Raw genomic sequence first — 20,648 nt, forward strand, 5'->3', positions numbered from 1 at the left:
ACAAGCACACAAATGTTTCCACACAAGCACAGTAAAATTGTAGTCATTACCTCTTGAGTAAAAAACAAACAAAAATTATGTATTTATTTCTCAATATCTAGGACATGTACTGACTTCATGATTTCTACAACTGAATAAGAACAATTATTTTGATGTTTTTGGATCCTAATATAAGGTTTAGAAGTAGATGAGAGGCATGGTGTTGATTTCTTGAGCAAAACTTCCCTGAGAAGTATTAGCTAAAGTGAGGAACATTTTGAATTGGAAAAAAAGAAATCACAGTTTTAAGGTAAATGGAGAGTGGCCCACATTCTTGAAAGTCATAAGACATTCTCCTAGAGATGCAGTGAAGCTAAAAATAATGAAGCATCAGTATTAGAGGAATCAAAATTGCAGATGACCCAAATTATGTTGGAAAGATACATAGCCTTTATAAGTAGCCTGCAGCATATCAATACCTATGACTTGTGTGCAAGAAGTGGCTAAAGACATTATCGAGGATGTGTATAACTGGAAAAAGAGGTGGGTTAGTATATAGTGAAGGTAAGGGACATCAGACGGACAATTCAAGAGCTGTGCTGGCACTCACAGAAACACTAAAAGAATCGATTGTCTTCCAACATGGAAAAAATAGCACGACAATTAGTGTAGTGGGTTATGGCCTTCATCAGTGGAAGGAAGACCTAAAGCAAAGAGATGATGAATCAATTAACTCAAGTTTCAATATGTTGATGCTTTCTCCTGAAGAAGGGGGTGTTTTATATGGAGAGTGCCACTGGGGAAGATCCTCTCAGATGAAAATGAATTCTGCTTAGTCTTAGATCTGATTTGCCCTTATTACTCCAACCTGGCAAATATCCCTTGCCAAGATAATCTTATAGCTACAACAAACAAACAAATGGAATATGTGACAAAAACCTTTTCACTCATTTGACTTTTTGGAGTGAAAATTTATTTCTTCAATTGCAAATATCTTTGAAGTTTCCTGTCACCTTACTTTGTCTATTAAAGTTACAATTTTAATGTTAACTGAGTTGATATTCAGCAAAATGAAGTCAAAATTTAATACAAAATTTGGACATTATGAACATTTCAGAATGTGCATTTATGGGATGTTTTTACATGAGTAATTTGTGACGCCTGGAGAGAAATGTGTGACATTAGCCTGTTTTATAAAAATGGTTTGATAATCAGATGAAACTTCTTAAACATTTTCCCTTGTGAAACACTTTATTTTAGGCCTGAACTAATTGCAAAATGAAATTTCATGTGTAAAAAAAACCTTACATTTACTACATTCCTCCAAAAGTTCTTTGAGGTTGCAGCACACCTTTTCTTTTATTGCTAATACTTTTAATATACCTTCCTGATGCCATCAAACCTAACCTCTGAAAAATTTCTATGTGTTCCTTTAAATTTTACCAACTAATGTGGTTGGATAAAGATTTTCTTAATATAATTATGTTGATTAATTCAATTTCTGAGTTGAGTATAATGTTGTAAATTGGAGGTCAGTTATGGAAATGGAATACAAAGGAAAAATAATTTTAAATTTCCTTCTTTGACTATTTCAATGATTTATGCTGAACTCCTGAAAGCTTTCCAACCTCACATAGCTCTTCAATAAATTTCTAATGGAATTCTGAATACCAGCTCTATTTTTGTTGCATGTACAGTAGGTGGGAAACCTTTAGCAAACCTGGAGAGTTTTTGTATTTTCATCTCTATCAAACAGTTTCTAGTTTAACAGTTCATGAGTTCTAATATTGCTACTAAAAATTTGTCCTTGATTACCATGCATATATTTGTGTACATGGGTAAACTTTTTGCAGTTGAGTGGGTATTTAAATATTTAATTGTATGTGTATATAGATTCAGGTATAGGTATATATGTTCTCTTTCATATTCTTTTACATTGGTCAACATATTTCTTTTTTTAAAAACAGCAAGCTTTAGGAAGGCAAAAATCTTATCTTTTAAATTTTGTCCTACCCCACTGCCTGCACCTCATGAACACATGGTACTTTTTTTACATGATAGGTGCTAAATTATCAATTATAGAGAATATTCACCAAAGGAGGGGTCTTGTAATCAGAGGACATTTCTGTTTAATTTCCATTGCCGTATAAGGAATGGAAAGATGCTGCTTAGAGACATGTACTTGGGTCTTTAAAAAAAATCAACCACAACTGCTTTATACCTGTCTAGTTCATTGCCACCTTTTTATAGTTTTTATTTATAATTGTGAACATGTAGAGCTACATGAGGCCATCAGTCAGAAAAGAGATGAGGACCCAACAGAATTATTTCTGTAGGTGGCCAATTTTTTTCAATCAAGGACAGCTGAAAGGTCATGATTAAAACAGTGATTTTCCTGAAATTGTAAGTAACTGTTAGTGACTGTTTTGCACCAAGATGTCAAAACTACTTTTTTTTTCTAAAAAAGAAAATTACAAGTTCTTGAAAATGTTGGCAATTTTCCAAATTTCACTTGCACTATTGAAATGTATTTTAATTACTGTACTTGAGTTGATTTCTAGGAAAAATAAAGGGGGGGAATAAATCAGTGCAGTAAGTAGGCATCCATGGATTAAACTATTAATAGTCAGCTAATGCACCATATTGCTGCATTTAGATCCATTACAATCCAGTATTCCCAAAAGACTAGCAATCAACCATTTATTTTTTATTCCGTTACTCAAATATGGTGTACCTGACATTCATTTATTATATTATATGGAAGTAGGAAACAAGAATAGTAGTTATATATATATGTACATATATGTATGTTTGTGTATACATGCACACATAAATATACATGAATATAAATATGTACACACACACACACATATATATATACATACAGAGAGAGAGAAAAGTAGAAAAAGAGAGAGAGAAAAGTAGAAAAGGAGAGAGAGAGAGAGAGAAAGAGAGAGAGAGAGAGAGAGTGAGAGAGAAAGAGAGAATGAGTGAGAGAGTGCACTACTGCTGAGCTTGGGGTCAAGAAAATCTGAGTTCAAATCTGGCCTCAGATACTTATCTGTATGACCTTGGGCACTTAACCTCTGTTTGCCTTAGTTTCCTGAGTTATAAAATGAAGGTAATAATCGTACTTAACCTCTCAGCATTGTTGTGAAGATGAAATGAGATAATATTTGTGAAGTGCTTAGCCCAGGGCCTGGCACATACTAAGCATTATATAAATGTTTATTGCCTTCCCTTTCCCTTGACTCAAAAATATTAGGAACTAAGAATTCTGGGCAAGTATATTAAATGATGTTATAGATTTCTAGAGATCTGTGAGTCAGGATTAAATCCTAAGGAACTATATTAGTCAGTGTCATCCTCTTCTAACTCAAATATTACCAGGAGGTCCTGAAAAATTAAAATCATTAAAGATTCCATGAATGCTTTTTACCTCTATATGCTCATCCATTTCCAATATGGATGATGCATGCTGCTTCTCTTAAGTCTTCCTGCATTGCTTCTTTATTTCTGTTGTTCTCTTCCCTTCTTTCTTTCTTTTCTTGAATGTAGGAATCTGTTGTTTTGGCTATGCTTCTATTTATTACTATCCATATACTGAAGGTTGGATACTTGTGCCAGACATCTAGGAGTCTATTTTTTTATGGAAATTGTTGACTAGAACTCTCATGCAGGCAATTGTTACACTAATCTTGTAACTGGCTTCATTGTACAACCCCAATAATTTAAGGTTTTTTTTTTCATTACTGAGTTAAATTTGCAAAAAAAAAAAAGTGCTTAGCACAGTGCAGGCATATAGTAGGCAATAAATGTTTATTGATCAATTGTTATGCTAGAAGAAACAAATGCCTGGTGTCAGAAAGACCTAAGTTCAAATCCAGCCTCATAAATTCACTGTGTGACCCAGGGCAAGTCCCTTAAACTTCTGTTTGCCTCAGTCTCCTTATATTCCAAATGGGGATAAAAATCATACCTACCTCCCAGGTAAATTGTGAGGATTAAATAAGATAATAATTGTAAAGCACTTAGCACAGTGCCTTGCACATAGTAAACATTATATAAAGGTAAGGTATCATTATTATTAAATATCCTTGTTAATAAATCTATTTGCTTTTGAGAGTTAATGGACAATTTGCATTTGGCCCTTCCCTAGCTCCTCACAATGAGATTGCAGATCTGATCAAACAGAAGAATCCATGATCTTGCATTTGCTATTTCTATTTTTCTTTAAACAGTCAGACCATGGGTTCATTTTCAGCAATTTATGCTCCCTTGGGATCTGATCCTTTAGTCAGACCCTTCACCTAGTATTATGGGATTTTAAAAAAGACTTTAATGACCATATAGTTGAAAATGAGAAAATGAGGTTAAAGTTATTCCGCATTGATATTTAAGTAAAAAATTCAAGGGTCATCACATAAGTAAATTATCTGATCCTTCAATAGCAATTTATAACCTATAGGTTAAAAAAATTAACGACAAGGTATTTTTTTAAAGAAATACTTAACTCTGTTTTTTGTTTTACACTCTTCAGTTACAAAGATCTTATGTTGAGAGCATTAAGAAGTCCTTTCTCATTTTACAAATGAAGAAACTGAGATCCCAAAGTGGTTAAATGATTGCTCAAAGTAACACAGGCAGTAACATAGGTAGCGAAGCCAGATCTTTTGAATGCAAAGTCAACGCCTTTTTGTTCTCCACTCTTGCTATACAATCTTAACTCACAATACATGATGCTTTAACCCAGTGAAGCATAAGTATTGCTACTGCATTTTACACATTAGGAAAATAAAGAATTGAGAGAGTGTAACTTGCCTATGTATACAGCTAATAAATATCTAGGTTAAATTTGAACTCAAGTATTCTAATTTGAAATTCAGCTTTCTATCTATTGAGTATGACCTGCTTAGAATATTTGCCCATGGTGGACTGTCTTTAACATGGTTACCACTCAGCCATTTTTGAAGTCCTTACTTTTATAATGGAAGTACCAAAGAGAGGTTGTTCACATCATTCTTTCCATCACACACATATGTAACACATATGTACATATATATAAGCGCACATATATTTTATACACACAGATTTTATATATATATATATATATACATATATATATACACATACACATATGCATACACATATATTATTCTGTAAAAATGTGTTTTATACTTTATGGGAAAGTCCATTGGGGTATCTATCCTTGGTTATATGATCAAACCAGTATAATATTGAAATTTTCTCAGTAAATTTATAATGCATTAAATTTATATATAAATGATTCACATGGATAAACTATAATAGGTATAGCTAAAAATAAAATGAGGTTAAAGTTATTCTTCATTGATATTTAAGTAAAAAATTCAAAGGTCGTCATATAAGTAAATTCTGTGATCCTTCAATAGCAACTTATAACCTATAGGTTAAAAAAATTAATGACGAGGTATTTTTTAAAGAAATACTGAACTCTGGTTTGTTTTTTTTTTACTCTCTTCAGTTACAAAGATCTTATGTTGAGAGCATTAGGAAGTCATGTCTAATGAGAGATGAATTAAAGTCAGAATCTCTTAGACAATGGGAAAGTGTGATATATTATATTTTTATATGACAAACTTGGGATAATTTACCAAGTGAGAGACTACTATAAAGGAATTATACATTTTATTTTATTTTTATTAGAATATATTGATTATGCACACTTCCTTTTATAAGAGAATAGTGTCTGAAACATTTTTGTTTGATTTTTAAATTATATGTAAATATTTCAAAATAAGCTCTGGATTATTTAGATATCTTTGGGGAAGTTTGTGGCTTTCTGGGTCCTTTGTTCTCCTCCTTTCCTCATACTGCATTTCTCTGCTCTGCTAATTTCAACTTTTACCAAAGGGTAGGCAGTGCAAAAGGAAAAAGAGAGAGAGAGAGAAAGAGAGAGAGAGAGGGAGAGATGAAACATTCAAATCAACTTGTAAGGGAGAAAGAGGCACATAGCCTGTGCCCTCAAACATCTTTTGATCATAACCATAGTTCACAGTAAGCAATCCAATAAAACTTTCCATTGACTTACACTGTTGCCTCCTTTGAGCATGTATTTATAGTCTACTACTGGTAGATTAAAAATCCGCTAAAATCTCTTACAACATATTTTTTTGCTTTATTAAAGATTTCTTTTAGAAAGAGTTTACATTAAAGGTCTAGTTCTAAGTAGTAATGTTAATAAACTAGGTTAAAGTCAATCCCTGTATGTCTTAAAGCCAAGAATGACTGTACAAGAAGGTAGCTTTCTCTGTCTCATGAAATTACCCTGGACAATTGACTTGAGACTTGGGAGTATTTTTCTCATGTCAGAAAGACAAGGCAAGTCTCTTTGAAAGACCAAAAGTCAGCTTCAGGAATAGACAAAAGGAAATATATGTGAAATTTAATGAGCATAAATGTAAGATCTTAAAATGGGATTTTTTTTAAAAAAGCAATGAAGATTAGTTAGCACCCTTCAAATTGCAGAACCAGCTGAGCTGAACCTTTGCATAAAAGATTATTAGAAATTTAGCAAAAGGAAAGTATTTCTGTCATTCCTTAAAAAGAACCAGAGATGAACAGGGTAGTCAACATGCTAACTTACAAACTGAAAAAGGGTAAATATTTTTAGATAAGAATGAAGGAGAAGTAAATGAAGTGTTTGTTTTCTTGGGGCTAGGCTAGACAAGAACATGACTGGGATTGGTGAGTCTTTTGATTTAAAAAATAATGTAAAAGGTCAAACATTAGTTTGAGTAGAATCGTGATGTCAAAGAGAGCATCAAAGGGGTATATCTGATAAATAATTTTAAGGAACAAAGTGATAAGTAATCTTTTGGAAAAAAATCATTAGTTAATCATTATTATTGCCAATAACATTATGCAAGAAATTCCTCTCAGTAAGAAAGGAAAGTAGAACAAGGCCCCCCCCAGGAGAAAGATTCATCTATATTTAAGAAGATAGGTAGGTAAAAGATAGATTTTTTAATTTATCACTCTGACTTTGGTGTGGTGATAGAATAAGGATAGTACATGATGTATAGGCAGATTGAACAGATTGTAAATTGAGGACTTGGAGTTGGGGCTTGATAACAGAAAAGCTGTCTGCTAGATGACATTATTATACAGTGATAACACAGAGTTAAGACCACTTGAAACAATGGTCTTGAAATGAGTTCTGATGGTAGGGAATTGGACACTTCAGCAACAGCTTCCTCAATTTGGGTCTTGTGTATCATTGCTCCATCTTACTTGGGAGGAGAAAAAGGCTAATATGGAAAGGAGAAGCACAGAGAATGTTGAACATGGGTAACGAGTTCAAAATAAGGATGACATGAATGCAAAATGAACACACAATAAGGGAGAAGGCAAATCACATGATCATGCTCCCTATTCTTTGACTGTTGAGCACCTCCTACTTCACCGTGATGACTCCATTGAGAATGAATATTCCTGGGAATAAATTATAAAAGAAGCTAGATGAGCTAATGAGTAAGACAGAGAGTATAATGAAAAAACAATTCTTGGAAAGGAGTGCTGCAAATGAACATCTCTGAAATTTAGAGATAGGATGAGGTGCAGGATGTCAAATAGAATTAGATATTATACCCTTATCTTAATTAGGAAACAAAGGTGAAACAATAAAAAATAGAGGCAGAAAAAAAAATAGAAGCATATTTAAGAAATTTGGGATGAAATGAGAGCTGAGAAGAAATAGAAAGCAATAAAATTAATATATGTCAAAATAAACCGAGGAAATTAAGTTCCGACCTAAAAAGAAGAGAAATGCACACATATCACATGTCATGCACACACACACATACATGTACATGTTTTAAAGTTGAAAAATAACAATTATAGCCCTAAATGTGAATAGATTAAAATCTCCAATTAAAAGACTTTTCAGACTTGCCATAGCAAGTAATTTTCTCATGAGGTGATGAAGAGGGGTTCCCCTTTCCTATTCCCTTGCTCAGCTGCTCTTATGTGATACCTAGAGCTAAGGGAGAATTAGATACACTTGAAATAGGACCTCTGGATATTTCTTCTATATTGTGCTCCTTCCCTAATAGTAGCAGAATAATATTGATCTTCAGATAGATGTGTCTAGGCAAGGCAATCTTGTGAATTTTAAAGTTTTGGAAATCTTAGGCCAATTAGTCAGAACTGACTGGTTGCAGAGTGAGTTTCTGCACTGGAGAAGATTCCACTACTGAGAGGAAGAATAGAATCCTGGCCTAGCTTGCTGATACTGGAAGGAAACTTTTGGAAGATTCAGAGCTGAGGCTAAATGTATAAACATGATAAAACTGATTAGGGATTCCCCTGATCATTCCAACAACAATATTCTCCCACTTTGGAGGCAATAGTAGGACACAGGGCAATCATAATAAATTGACTGAGAATAGAGCACTGGATTTTTGCAAGGCAACCCCATCGCCAAATTGCTTCATACAAGAGAAATATATAAAACATATAGATACACGCAGAGTAAAAATGAACAGTGTTCAAAGAACAGCAAGGAGGCCAGTGTCACTGGATCACAGAGTACATGGAGAGGAGTTAAGCCTAAAAAGACTGGAAAGATAGGAAGGGGCCATGTTATGAAGAGATTTAAAAGGCAAATAGAAGATTTTATATTTGATCTTGTAGACAATAGGGATCCATGGGAGCAGGGAGAGAATTAACGAATAGGGAGGTGACATATTCAGACCTGTGCTTTAGGAAGATCACTTTGATGGCTCAGTGAAGAATGGTATGGAGTGGCAAGACACTTCAAGCAGGGAGAACAACCAGCAGGCAATTTTGTTACTCCAATCATGAGGTGATAAGGACCTCAGGACATGAAAATATGTGAAAATAGAAGTGCATGTATTCAAAAGATGTTATGAAGGTAGAATCAACAGTAATCGTTGACAGATTGAATAAGGGGTGTGAGAGAGTAAGGAGTCACCTTACACCTAGGTTGTAAGCCTAGGGGCCCGGAAGGGTGATGGTGCTTTCATTAGTAATAGGGAAGTTAAGAAGAGGGGAGAGTTAGGGAGTGTGAGAGATGATTAGTTCAGTTATGGAAATGTTCAGTGTAAGATGAGACATCCAGTTTGATATTTTAAACAGAGATGCAAGACTGAAGATCAAGAGAGAAGTTAAAGTGGATACATAGATCTGAAAATTGGGTACACAGAGATGACAATTGAGTCCAAGGGGGCTGCTGAGGTCACCAATAGAAAAAGTATAACTAGAGAAGAGAAGAAAGCCCAGAGTAAGGCCTTGGAGGACAACAACAGTTAGCAGATATGATCTGGATGAAGGTCCAATCAAAGGTGACTGAGAAGGAATGGACAGAGAAGTAGGAGAACCATAAGCAGTCAGTGTTGTAAAACCTGGGGAAAAAAGAGCACCAAGGAGAAGAGGTTGATTGATAGCATCGAAGGCCACATAGAGATCAAGAAGGTTGAAGATTGAGAAAAGGCCATTAGATTTGGCAATTTTTTACAATTTGACAGAGAGAGAGTAGTTTCAGCTGAATGATGATATTGGAAGCCAAATGTAGGAAATAAAGCATATTAAAAGGAATGTACATTCATCTTTAAGACCCAGATAGAATTCAATACGCTTGATTCAACTATTTATTAAGTTCCCACTATGTTCAAGGTAATGTGCTAGGTACTGGAGATATAAAGACCAAAAAATTTAAAAAGTCCTGTTCTCATGGAATTAAATTCAACCATGGGATATTAGGATTATAGATTCAGAGCTGGAAGGTACTTCAAGGCCACCCAAGTCCTTTGTTTTACATATTAAAAAATTGAGGTTCATAGAAATTGAATTAACTTTGCCACCATCACATAGGTAACAAATGGCAAAGCTAGGATTAGAACTGGAGTGGCTAGATAGCAGCCCTGCAGTCAGGACAGCTCATCTACATGAGTTTAAATCTGCCCTCAGTCACTAGTTGTGTGACTCTGAGCAAGTCATTTAGCTCTGTTTGCCTCAGTTTCCTCATCTGTAAAAATGAGGTGGAGAAGGAAATGGCACACCACTCCAGTATGTTTGCCAAGAAAGCCTCAAATGGGGTCATGAAGAGGCAGACAGCATTGAAAAGACTCAAGGACAACAACAACAAAAGATTAGAACTTAGGTCCAGTGACTCCAAGTTCAGTAATTTAAGTTCAACACTCTTTCTATTGCAGTTTTGCAGTAAGATTTTTTAAAAGCCATTATACTGAAATCATTCTTTAAAGTGCTTTGCTTGAGCAAAGAAGACATACCTAGTATGGCTCACTTCCTAAAGGTCCAGATTCTTTGTCTCTAACCCAAAATCTGGGTTAGCAGCAATTAGAAGAACATAACAGTGTTTACTCTTCTGTTTTGATGACTGGGCCTTGTGCCTTATATTTCTCTCCTTAGTTACACTCCCCACTTAAGTCCAATTTACAAGAAAATGTACAGCTGGAGAATGGGGAGGGTCAAATTTAGGAATTCCTCAGTCAGCTTGATGAGATTACAAACCTTTGGAAGCAATTTTGAGACAAAAGGAACTCCTAATGATTAAAAATGAGCCTTCCCTTCCATGGCAAACTTGTTGCACTCTTAAAGTCTCTAGGACTGTTATATACAGTATTTTATTTTCTTTTTTCTTTTTCTATTGTACCTTCTTCTACCTTGCTGTCTTGTCTCTACTAAGGTAGGTGAAAAGGCATTTGGAGATCCAGAGAAAATGAGACCAATTTGCTTGAGGAGAGAAGGCTGATCCTGTCATTAGGAGTTCTTTTTCCTATCATTGCCTCTAAAATAGGATACTTAAATTAGTCCCCACTTCTCTCATCAGTTTGATGAAATTACAAGTCATAGATCTTTGCCAGAAGGTCACCTACAGCTGAAATATACATGTACTCTAGCAACATGTGGAAAGAATGGGGAACACTTCAAATAGATCAGCTTCTCCAATTATCTACTTCATTTACAAGGCCATTATTTGGGTTTTCTCCTTTCTCAAGTTATCCTCTTTATTCCTATTAGTGACTGACCTGCATCATGTGGCTATTTTGGATATAAGCTGTTACACTGACTGGCACATAGTAAGAACTTAATAAATGCTTATTGACTAATGTGTTTATAAAATTTCAAGTTTCTTAGATTATACATGAAGCTGCCATTTATTTTAAAGTAAATAGCTTGAAAAAGATCACACATTTAAAGAGAAAAGGCAAAAGGTATATATTATCTGATGTTTACTTTTAAAAACATTATCTGGAAATTATCTGGGAAATGGTATCGTCAATATGGAGAGACTATAAAGACATGAATTAAGGTTTCAGGTCAGTTGTTTTAGCTAAATTTGTCCCCACTCCCATATTATTATTATTAAATGGTGCTATTAAGCATTTTTATTTCCAATGTGCTTTGCAATCAATGATTAGTTGCTTTGAGGAACAGCCCTAGGAGGTCATTCAGGAGCATTGCACTCATTAAGAGAAGTGGAAACAAACTAAGTGTCTTGCCTATGATTGCATAGCATGATATTGGTTCAGCAGAAGGGAGAAGTCAGTGTTCCCCTGGGCTATGCATACTTTCAGAGAGCAGTACTATGCTACTCCAGAAATTGTTATAGTTGATTCCTAATTATCTGCAGAGGGAAATATTGGCATGGATAATTATGGAGAAATGACCCTTCTCTTATTGTTGGAGAGACTTAAATGTTGTGAATATTATGCATGCATATGTATACATAGAACATGTAATTGGTATATGCTTGAGTGTACTGACATGAAGGGCCCACATTCTATACATGCCCACGTGTGCATCAAAGCTGTTTTACTCTTGTGAATGTCAGTTTTTGGAGAGATATGAGAGAGAGAGATTTGAGGAATATGTCATTAGAGATATTTGGGGAAGTGGATGGAGCTGGTTACCTGAGCTATAATTTGAGCTCATCAAATATCCATCAAACCAATTCTGTCTTTGATCTAGGAGCTAAAGGCGTCTTTTGGACAATAAGCAAAAAATTAGTGCAAAATCCAAAAGGGACAAGTCCAGTCAATTGAACATGATTTTATTAGGCATTTACTTTGTGCTAGGCACAATACTAAATGCTGCAAATACAAATACAAGCAAAAAGGCCAGCCCTCAAGGATCTTACTTTCCTTTCTAATAAAAGACAATATGTATAAGGAAGTTGAAAAGGGAGAAGGCAGCACATGGGAAAGGAGGGTGGAGAGAAGAAAGGGAGGGCAGACCTCTGCAGGGGAATGGAAGAGAGTCTAGAGAGTTGGGAGTGCAGCCTGGAAAGGAATGTAGTGGTTGACCTAAGTATCCTTTGTAAAATGGAGGTTCTGGGAGGAACCAGGCAATCAAAGGAAGAGGATGAATGGCAGAGATTATTTATCTCTAGTGTGAGAAGTTCAAGGGTCATGTGAACTTCTAGAGTAAAGAGATTTCTCTTTAAAAGAGAAGATCCAGAGAAACAAGAGTACATTCTCAAAAGAGCTTGAAATACCACAAGAATAATTCCTAATTGATCTCCCTACCTCAGAGATTCTCCCCAATTCTATGATGTCCTCCTCCACACAGGTGCTAAACTGTTTTTCCTAAAGTTCAGGTTTGACCATGACCTCAATTCAATATGGTCCCCTTTTACCTTTAGTATCAAATTATTTTTTTTTTTCAGTTTGGCTCTTAAAGCTCTTCAAAATTTGGCGCCAACCTGCTTTTCTGGCCATATTATACATTCCTCCTCTTCCCCTCTGCTAAAGTCCAGACACATTGGCCTTTTTGCTATTCTTTAGTCATTACACATTTCCCTTGTTTCTGTCTTTGCACTAGCTATTTTCCATGCCTAAAATATGCTTCATCCTCAGCTCTGCCTCTTACCCTTGTTTGCTTTTTTAACTCAGCTCCTATGTCACCTTCTACATACTACTTAAAGCCTTACCTCCAAAATGGCCTTGTATTTACTTCGTATATATTTATATATGTACGTGTTTTCTCCCCTATTAAATGTAAGCTTCTTGAGGAAAAGTATGGTTTCCTTTTCATCTTCATTTCCTCAGTGACTAGAACAGAGCCTGGTGCTTAGTAAGTGTTGGTTGGTTTGGGGAAGTAGGTGGAGCTGGTTACCTGAGCTATAATTTGAGCTCATCAAATATCCATCAAACCAAACCAAATGTGCCTTTGATCTGGAAACTAGAGGCATCTTTCATACAATAACAAAAAGCTATTACTGCATGGTTAAGCAGTTTAATCCTTTGTAGAGCAAAATAATCAGGAAGGCAAACAAAAACATGACCTTATGACTCTTGCCATTTATTTGTTAAATCAACCAACAAGCCTTTATTAAATACCAGAAGCTCTTTAGGAATTGCACATACAAAAACCAAAAATGAAATAGTCTCTGCCCTCAAGGAGTTTACCTTATTTCTTAAAAAGAAAACAATAACTAAAGTTTGTGTGGTTTTCCCAGAGACATCAAAGTAGGTGAGAAGTTTCAAAAGTTGTGTCTCCTTTCATAGAAGAGATGAATAAGAGAAAATCAAGAATGGAAAAGGAGTTATAACTAGGGGAAAACAGAGAACCATGTTCAGGTGTTCTTGGGTCAAAGATAAGAAATAGGAGAAGAGGAGAAAGAAGGAGAGGGCTGGATACCTCGCTACCTGAAAATGGCAACTACTTAGTTGACTTGGGAATGCTGATAAATTCCTATATGACACTTCTGATTAGGAATAGGCCTGTGACTCTAAAGTAGGTGTATATCAGAATCTGCTTCAAGTCATAACGTAACATAGGTCTTTCCTTTCTTTCCCTCAGAGGGAAATCTCTTGTTATTGAGTTTCTGAAGAACAAAGCCATATCCATCAGAAATCATACAATGTTTCCGTGGCTTAAAAAGTTCTCCTCACTAAGGTACACAAAAAATGGTCTTAATCAGAGCATAGAATCCCAGAGGTGGAAGGGACCTTAGAGGTCATATAGACTAAATCCCTATCTGAATAATAATCTTTTCTATCAGATAATAATAACAACAATAATAACAGTAGCAAATGATTCTATAATACTTAAAAATGTACAAAGTAAAGTATCACATTTTATCCTCCCATCCTTACAACAGGTCTGGGAGATAGTTGTTATTATTTTCCACAATTTGCAAGTAAGAAAACCAGTAGAAAGGTCAAGTAATTTGCCCAGAGTAACATAGCTTGAAAATGTCTGAGCCAAGACTCATACACATCTTCTTAACTGCAATTCCAGCTTGCCCTTTATCCACTACACCTAGCTGCCTCGGATCCCTGGGAGACTTTAGTAGAGCCCTCTGTCCAGGTTGACATTGCCCCAATAACCATTGCTCTTGAGTCCAATCCAGCATTTAACCAATCCTGATACAATTTAACTGTACTATTATTTACTCTATAGAATATTTAGATTCTTTCTTATCATCTGGATATCATAAGAGACTTTGATGAAATCCAGCTATACTATCTATACTATCTATGGCTATACTATCTATGGCACTTCCTTAATCTAAAATTTTCATAAAGGTTAAAAATGGAAATTAGTCTGGTATGACCTGTTCTTGGTGAACCCATATTGGGTCTCAGTGATCACCAATTCCCTTTAATAAATACACATCCCTTTAATAATATATTATAAAGTTATTATTGTTGTTTTCTGGAATCATTGTCAAATCTATGCTCAGTAGGCTGCTTCTCAACTCTGTTCACATGTGAAGGCCATCGCCTATGCCTCAAATGCACTCCTTCATCTATACCTTTCAGAATGATTATTTTATTTCAAGTATTTTCCTTCAAGGCTTAACTCAGGTGCTACTTCCAGTTGAAGGGTCCCTTGATTTTCTTAGCTGAAAGTATTCTCTTCTTCCTCAGATTTTCCTGGAGTACTTTTTTTTTTCTAGATCTTTCTTTTGCATCTACCATACTCTACTTCATATTACACTTGCCTATGTTATAGGCCATATTCCCATCCCCAGACCTCAAAGAAAATGTGAGGTCCTTGAGGGTTCATGAGGATTGGTGGTCTGTAATCTTGAACTACTTCTCCTATTCTCTGTGATTATTCAGTAATAACCTACATTGACTTAATCATGGAGTTCTGATGCTCAGTCTACCTTACAATTTAAATAATTTCTCAACAACCAGTTATTTATATTGAATTGTGCAGAGAAAAGTAGTTCCCCTAATTAGTTTTCTCCTAGTTTTTAAATGATTATATTATCATTTAGGCAAATCAAAATTTCATCCACTGATGTGCATCTGACAAAGTTCCAAAAAATGCCCAAATGATTGAAGTTGTTCTTTACTGTTATATCATGCCTCAACACCAGGTTTGTGATCAGTTTCTCGAATTCTTAGTCCATTCCCACTTTTCAGTTGGATGATTTGTAATATATCAGTGTTCCACATAACATTTTTTATTCTCCAGATGCAGATTTATTATTTCATTGGTAAAAGGAACTCCCAGGGTAGAAACTCCCTCTACCAATGTAGAACTATGACTGTTCTCTCAATCAGATTTTGAGAGAGTTGTCTGAGGGTACTGAGAGGTAAAGTGAATTGCTGAATGTAATACAGCTAGTATTAGTTAGAAGTAAGATATGAACCTAGTCCATTCAAACTCCCACACCTTTCTATTTATTATGTGATGCTGCCTCTTATGTGCTTTATAATGAGATGTTTAGGAGATTGATCAGTTGAACAATAAAAATAGCCATGAATAAATATGATTTTCAAACAGAGAAGTCTTTCATTTAAAAACAAAACATTCAATATGGGCATGAATGAATGAAGAAAATGACTGAATTTCAAAGAAACTGAATTTTGGTGTATGCTGTATTTTTTTCTTTTTGTTTTCAATATGTTTAATAGGTTGGCCTTAATCAGATTTAGTAATTAAGTCTGACTGAAAGTTCCTCACATGAAAAAATTTAACAACCCGTGTTAGACTTAGAACACTTAGGACATTTAGACAATTTTCTCCATTTCTAACATTTTGTCATTTATTCTAAGTCAGTGCAATGTACATCCTTCTTCTGTTCAGTTGGATATCTTCCCATTACCCAAAAGTAACCCATAGAAGAAAAATATATTTTCAAAGGCATCTTTTTTTTGGTTCAATCAACAATAACCACAAAATACCCATTTATACAACTAATATGATTAAATATGCTCCAAAAAGAGCCATAATATATTAGAGCTGTTGAAATGTCCTCACAAATCACCTTGGTTTATAGCTCTGATCTTGAATTATGTGAAAAGATGTCTGATTTATGTTGTTGATCCTTCTTTTAGATAGTTGTGTTCTTGCTTAATGTTATTAAATAAGTTCAAAGCTGCAAATGGGTCATCCTTGACTTAAGACAATTGAAAAATGGTCTCTTTCCTTAAATTATATTCTTTGTTCACTCAGTTATCCTTGCTTGTTTCCCGTGGGTAAGGTTATAGGATATTGATAGGTCTTCACCTTTTACGAAGACCTTTGCCTAAGAAAAACCTCCACTTTTCTTTTCCTGAATCATCTTAATTTTCATATAAAATTTTTGAGGTATGGTAGAAAAGTTGTTATTCAATTATAAAATGAAAGTAGATGTATGGAGCACAGAAAATAACTAGGGACATTAAATAGAAGGTGTCCTGATCAAGCTGATTTAAAAAATGACAGAGTTCAAAATGAAACATAATGAAATCTAAATCTTCTTATTCAATTAATTTGTAATGTATGTCTCTTTAGGATGCTGAATGGAGATCTTAAATGGTCATATGTGAAAGTTATTTACACAGAAAAGCAAAGGTACTTAACATTTGTCTACTAGAAAATTCAGCTTTCATTTGTATAGATGGTCAGTGATCTCTTTGAAGTTCCAGTGTTTCCAGTTTCACAATTAAAATATATCTCTTATGAGGTAGAGGGTTTATTTCTAATCCCATTGTTCTGCGCTAGGATCTTTTACAATAGAGGAGAAAAAAGCCCTTTATTTTCATATTCAAGGCCTCCCCAGCTATACTCTGCACCTGAATAGCCTATTATTCAGTGTATTTGGGAATGTTTTGTTATCGACTGCCAAAGCTAGGGACTCCTAAGAGGGTGGATCATTATAAAAGAAAACAGAAGAAATGAATTTTACAATTCCTCTCTCTTCTTTGAAATATCTACAAACCAGATTCTTTCGCTAGGCCATTTGTGTCAGATAAGTAACAAGCTGTTCTGTGAAATATATCTTAATACTATTATGTTTTAGACTCTAAAGTTCTTAGGATAGAAATTCTGTGTTTTGAATGGTGTGACATTTCATCTGCTATTGACCATTACATATACTTGTGGTGCTTTACAAATATTGAGTAGTTATTTCATTTGAATTGTCAAAAAAATTTATGCTTTCAGTTGCCTTTGCCCTCCAGTATTAACAGCATGATGAAAAGTATTTAGATTATTAAAAAAAGAAAACAACCTAAAAATAAACAGGTCTTATTTTATACACAACATTTATTAGGTTCTATAAAGGATACTAAAGAAGATAAACCCTTTGCCCTTTTTAAGAACAGGACACACTCCTTGAAATAATCAAAAAAGGAGATAATTTTGATAGCCTCAACATTAATATTAGGCAACATATAAAAGAGGGAGACATATTCCTACCATACCAAAGCGTACTGTCATGGAGGATGATGAGCATGGAGTCCAAATGGATGAGGGGTTACTTTTAGCTGGTGAGGTCCTCCACATGTTTCTGTGTGTACATGACAATATGCTAATGGCATCAAGATTTGAAACATTGCAGAACCTCTTAAATGGAATCCATAATCATTCAAAATAATTTCACATAATTATCCACACACTAATAGCCAAATAGATGAAACATGTTTTTATTTTAATTTTTGGGGCAGGCTATGATATACAGTTAGATAGACAACTCATAAAATTAGCTTATCAGTACAGATGCAGGTAGACAATAAATCGGGAACAGGATTGACCAGGAGGGGAAAGGGTGGGTTGGTTTGCATTTGGGAAATTGCGTATTTTTTTTAATCTAGAGAAAGTTTCTCTATGAAGCGTGTGTGCGCGCACATGCACACACATTCTTTTGATGTTAATGCAATCACTAACATCCTGTGAATCATTAAGTATCAAAAAAGGGTCACTAGAAGGACAATGGATAGACTTGTGGTAGATGTAAATATTACCAATGGCCATGTTGCCATTGACGAATTGTGTGGAAAAAAATCATATGAAAATATCATCTTAGGGTTATAGGATTAAGTGGGGAGGTGTGCTAATCATATACTAGGAGCAAGTAGAAGCAGATGTTTGGTTACCCCGTGGACAGTATTGGTATCCATGTAGGAACAAGAGATATCAGGAAAAACTTCTAGGATATATTGGTATTTACAGGAGGACTTGTACACATTTCACAGGATGAGAAGTCATCCATAGGTTGTGATCTGAACTGACAAAGGGAGCACCAATGAGAAATATCCAGAAAGTTGTAATAGAAGAATAATGTGGCAGGTAGGTGGCATAGTGGATAGAGTGCCAGGCCTGGAATCAGGAAGACTCATCTTCCTGCATTAAAATCTGACTTCTGTCACTTACTTGCTGTGTTACCCTGGGCGTGTCACTTAACCTCGTTTTCCTCAGTTCTCATCTGTATAATGAGCTGGAGAAGGGCAAACTTCTCCACTATTTTTGCCAGGAAAACCCCTAATGGGGTTGTGAAGAGTCAGACATGATTGAAAATGACTAAACGACAACAAGAAGAGAATAATAGGAATATTATGAGTCTACTGCTTTAACAAAAAGTGTACACAATTCTATAGAGCAGGCTGTCCCAACCTTAGGTTCTTATTGAAACAATAGACAATATATTTTGATTTGCCATTTTAGTGAGAGCTCTGCAGTAGCTTGGCTTCATTTACTAAAGCATTTATGTAAATTTCTATGCTAGCAGGCAGGCCGCATAAATCACACTTTGGTCCAGCATGCAGCCTGCAGGTACAATTTGAATGGCCCTGCTATAGATTACTACTGAAATAGTCCTTAATCTAAAGGGAGACACAAATGAATGGTACATGAAAGACATCCTTCATTGGAATGATAATATTAGGGGTCAAAAGCTTTGAAATCTATGTCTGTGTCCATAATTATGTTTATGTTTAAATAGCAACCATGATTTAGTGAAGTATAATATGTGTATCTCCTAAAACCCTTGTAACTTTTACTAGGGTACTCTAAGTTGCACCATAAGTATCTTACATTTCTATCTGTGTTGAGTAACCAAGTACCCTGGGAATAATAACAGATTAATAAGCTGCTTTGTTCTTAACTATTGGGATATAGACATTAGGACTGTGATATAATTGGCATAGGAAACTCCTTAGGAAGGGTGGGGGTTGACATTTTCTATGAAATTTATATTCTTACAGAGTTTCCTATGGCATTGATAGATTAAGTAACTTTGTCCAAAACATAACAGCCATCGTGTATCTTATAGGTACTGAGGCCAGTTCCCCATTATATTACACTATCTTTCCTTTATCACATGTAAAATAAATTTTTGAGAGTATACCTAAGTTTCTGAAGGTGTTTTGTGAAGACAACAATGTCTCCCAAAATAATTAGTAATGGAGCCATAACCTGAAGTGAAATCACCTTATGTGTTGGCATAACAACTCAGCCTTTTAATCATTATCTTTTGTCCCTCTTTTGTACTTCTTTTCTCTATTTGTTAACATATTTATTTTATTGTTCATTCTGTAAACTTTTGAGTGCCAAATTCTTTCACTCTCTTCAGCCCCAGCTCTACCCATTAAGAATGCAAGCAATTAGTCTGAAAAGGCCAAGGTCCCCTATTGCATCCTGGGCTATCTCCAGTCATCCTGATCTATATCTGGCCACTGGACCCAGATTGCTCCTGAGGAGAACGTGAGGCTGATGACTTTGCACAGCCATCCCTCACTTAAATCTATGTCACTTGCATGTCATGGCATCATCTCTCTGATATCATGGTCCTCTTTGAGAACAAAAGACAAACAACAACAATATGATACCCATTGTACGTGTAAAGTCATGTAAAACATAATTCCCTATTAACCATGTTGCCAAAAAAAATAAAGAAAATGAAAAATGATATGCTTCAATCTGTACTCAGAGTTCATCTCTTGTCTTTCTGGATGTGGACATCAATTTTCACCATGAGTCTTTTGGCATTGCCTTGGATCATTATATTGATCAGAATAGCTGTCTTTCACTGTTGCTCATCATTATACTATTGCTCTTACTGTGTACAATGTTCTCCTGGTTCTGCTCACTTTACTTTCCACCAGCTTATATAAATCTTCCCAGGTTTTTCTGAAACTATCTCCTTATCATTTCTTACAATTACAGCACAATAGTCTTCAATCACAGTAATATAGCATAACTTGTTCAACCATTCCCCAAATGATTGCACAACCCCTCAACTTTCAATTCTTCACAAAAAGAATTTCAGTAAATGTTTTTTTGTACATATAGGTCCTTTTCTTGTTTTTGTTTTTTTTTTTTGTTTTTGGATAACTTTTTTATTGGTGACTAGTAAATGAAAAGAGGAAAATTTCAATTTTCTATGAGGACAACCAAGCTGGTTTTATTAATTGGCTTTCACA

Source organism: Trichosurus vulpecula, chromosome 5 (genome assembly GCF_011100635.1).
Source record: "Trichosurus vulpecula isolate mTriVul1 chromosome 5, mTriVul1.pri, whole genome shotgun sequence".
NCBI lineage: Eukaryota > Metazoa > Chordata > Mammalia > Diprotodontia > Phalangeridae > Trichosurus > Trichosurus vulpecula.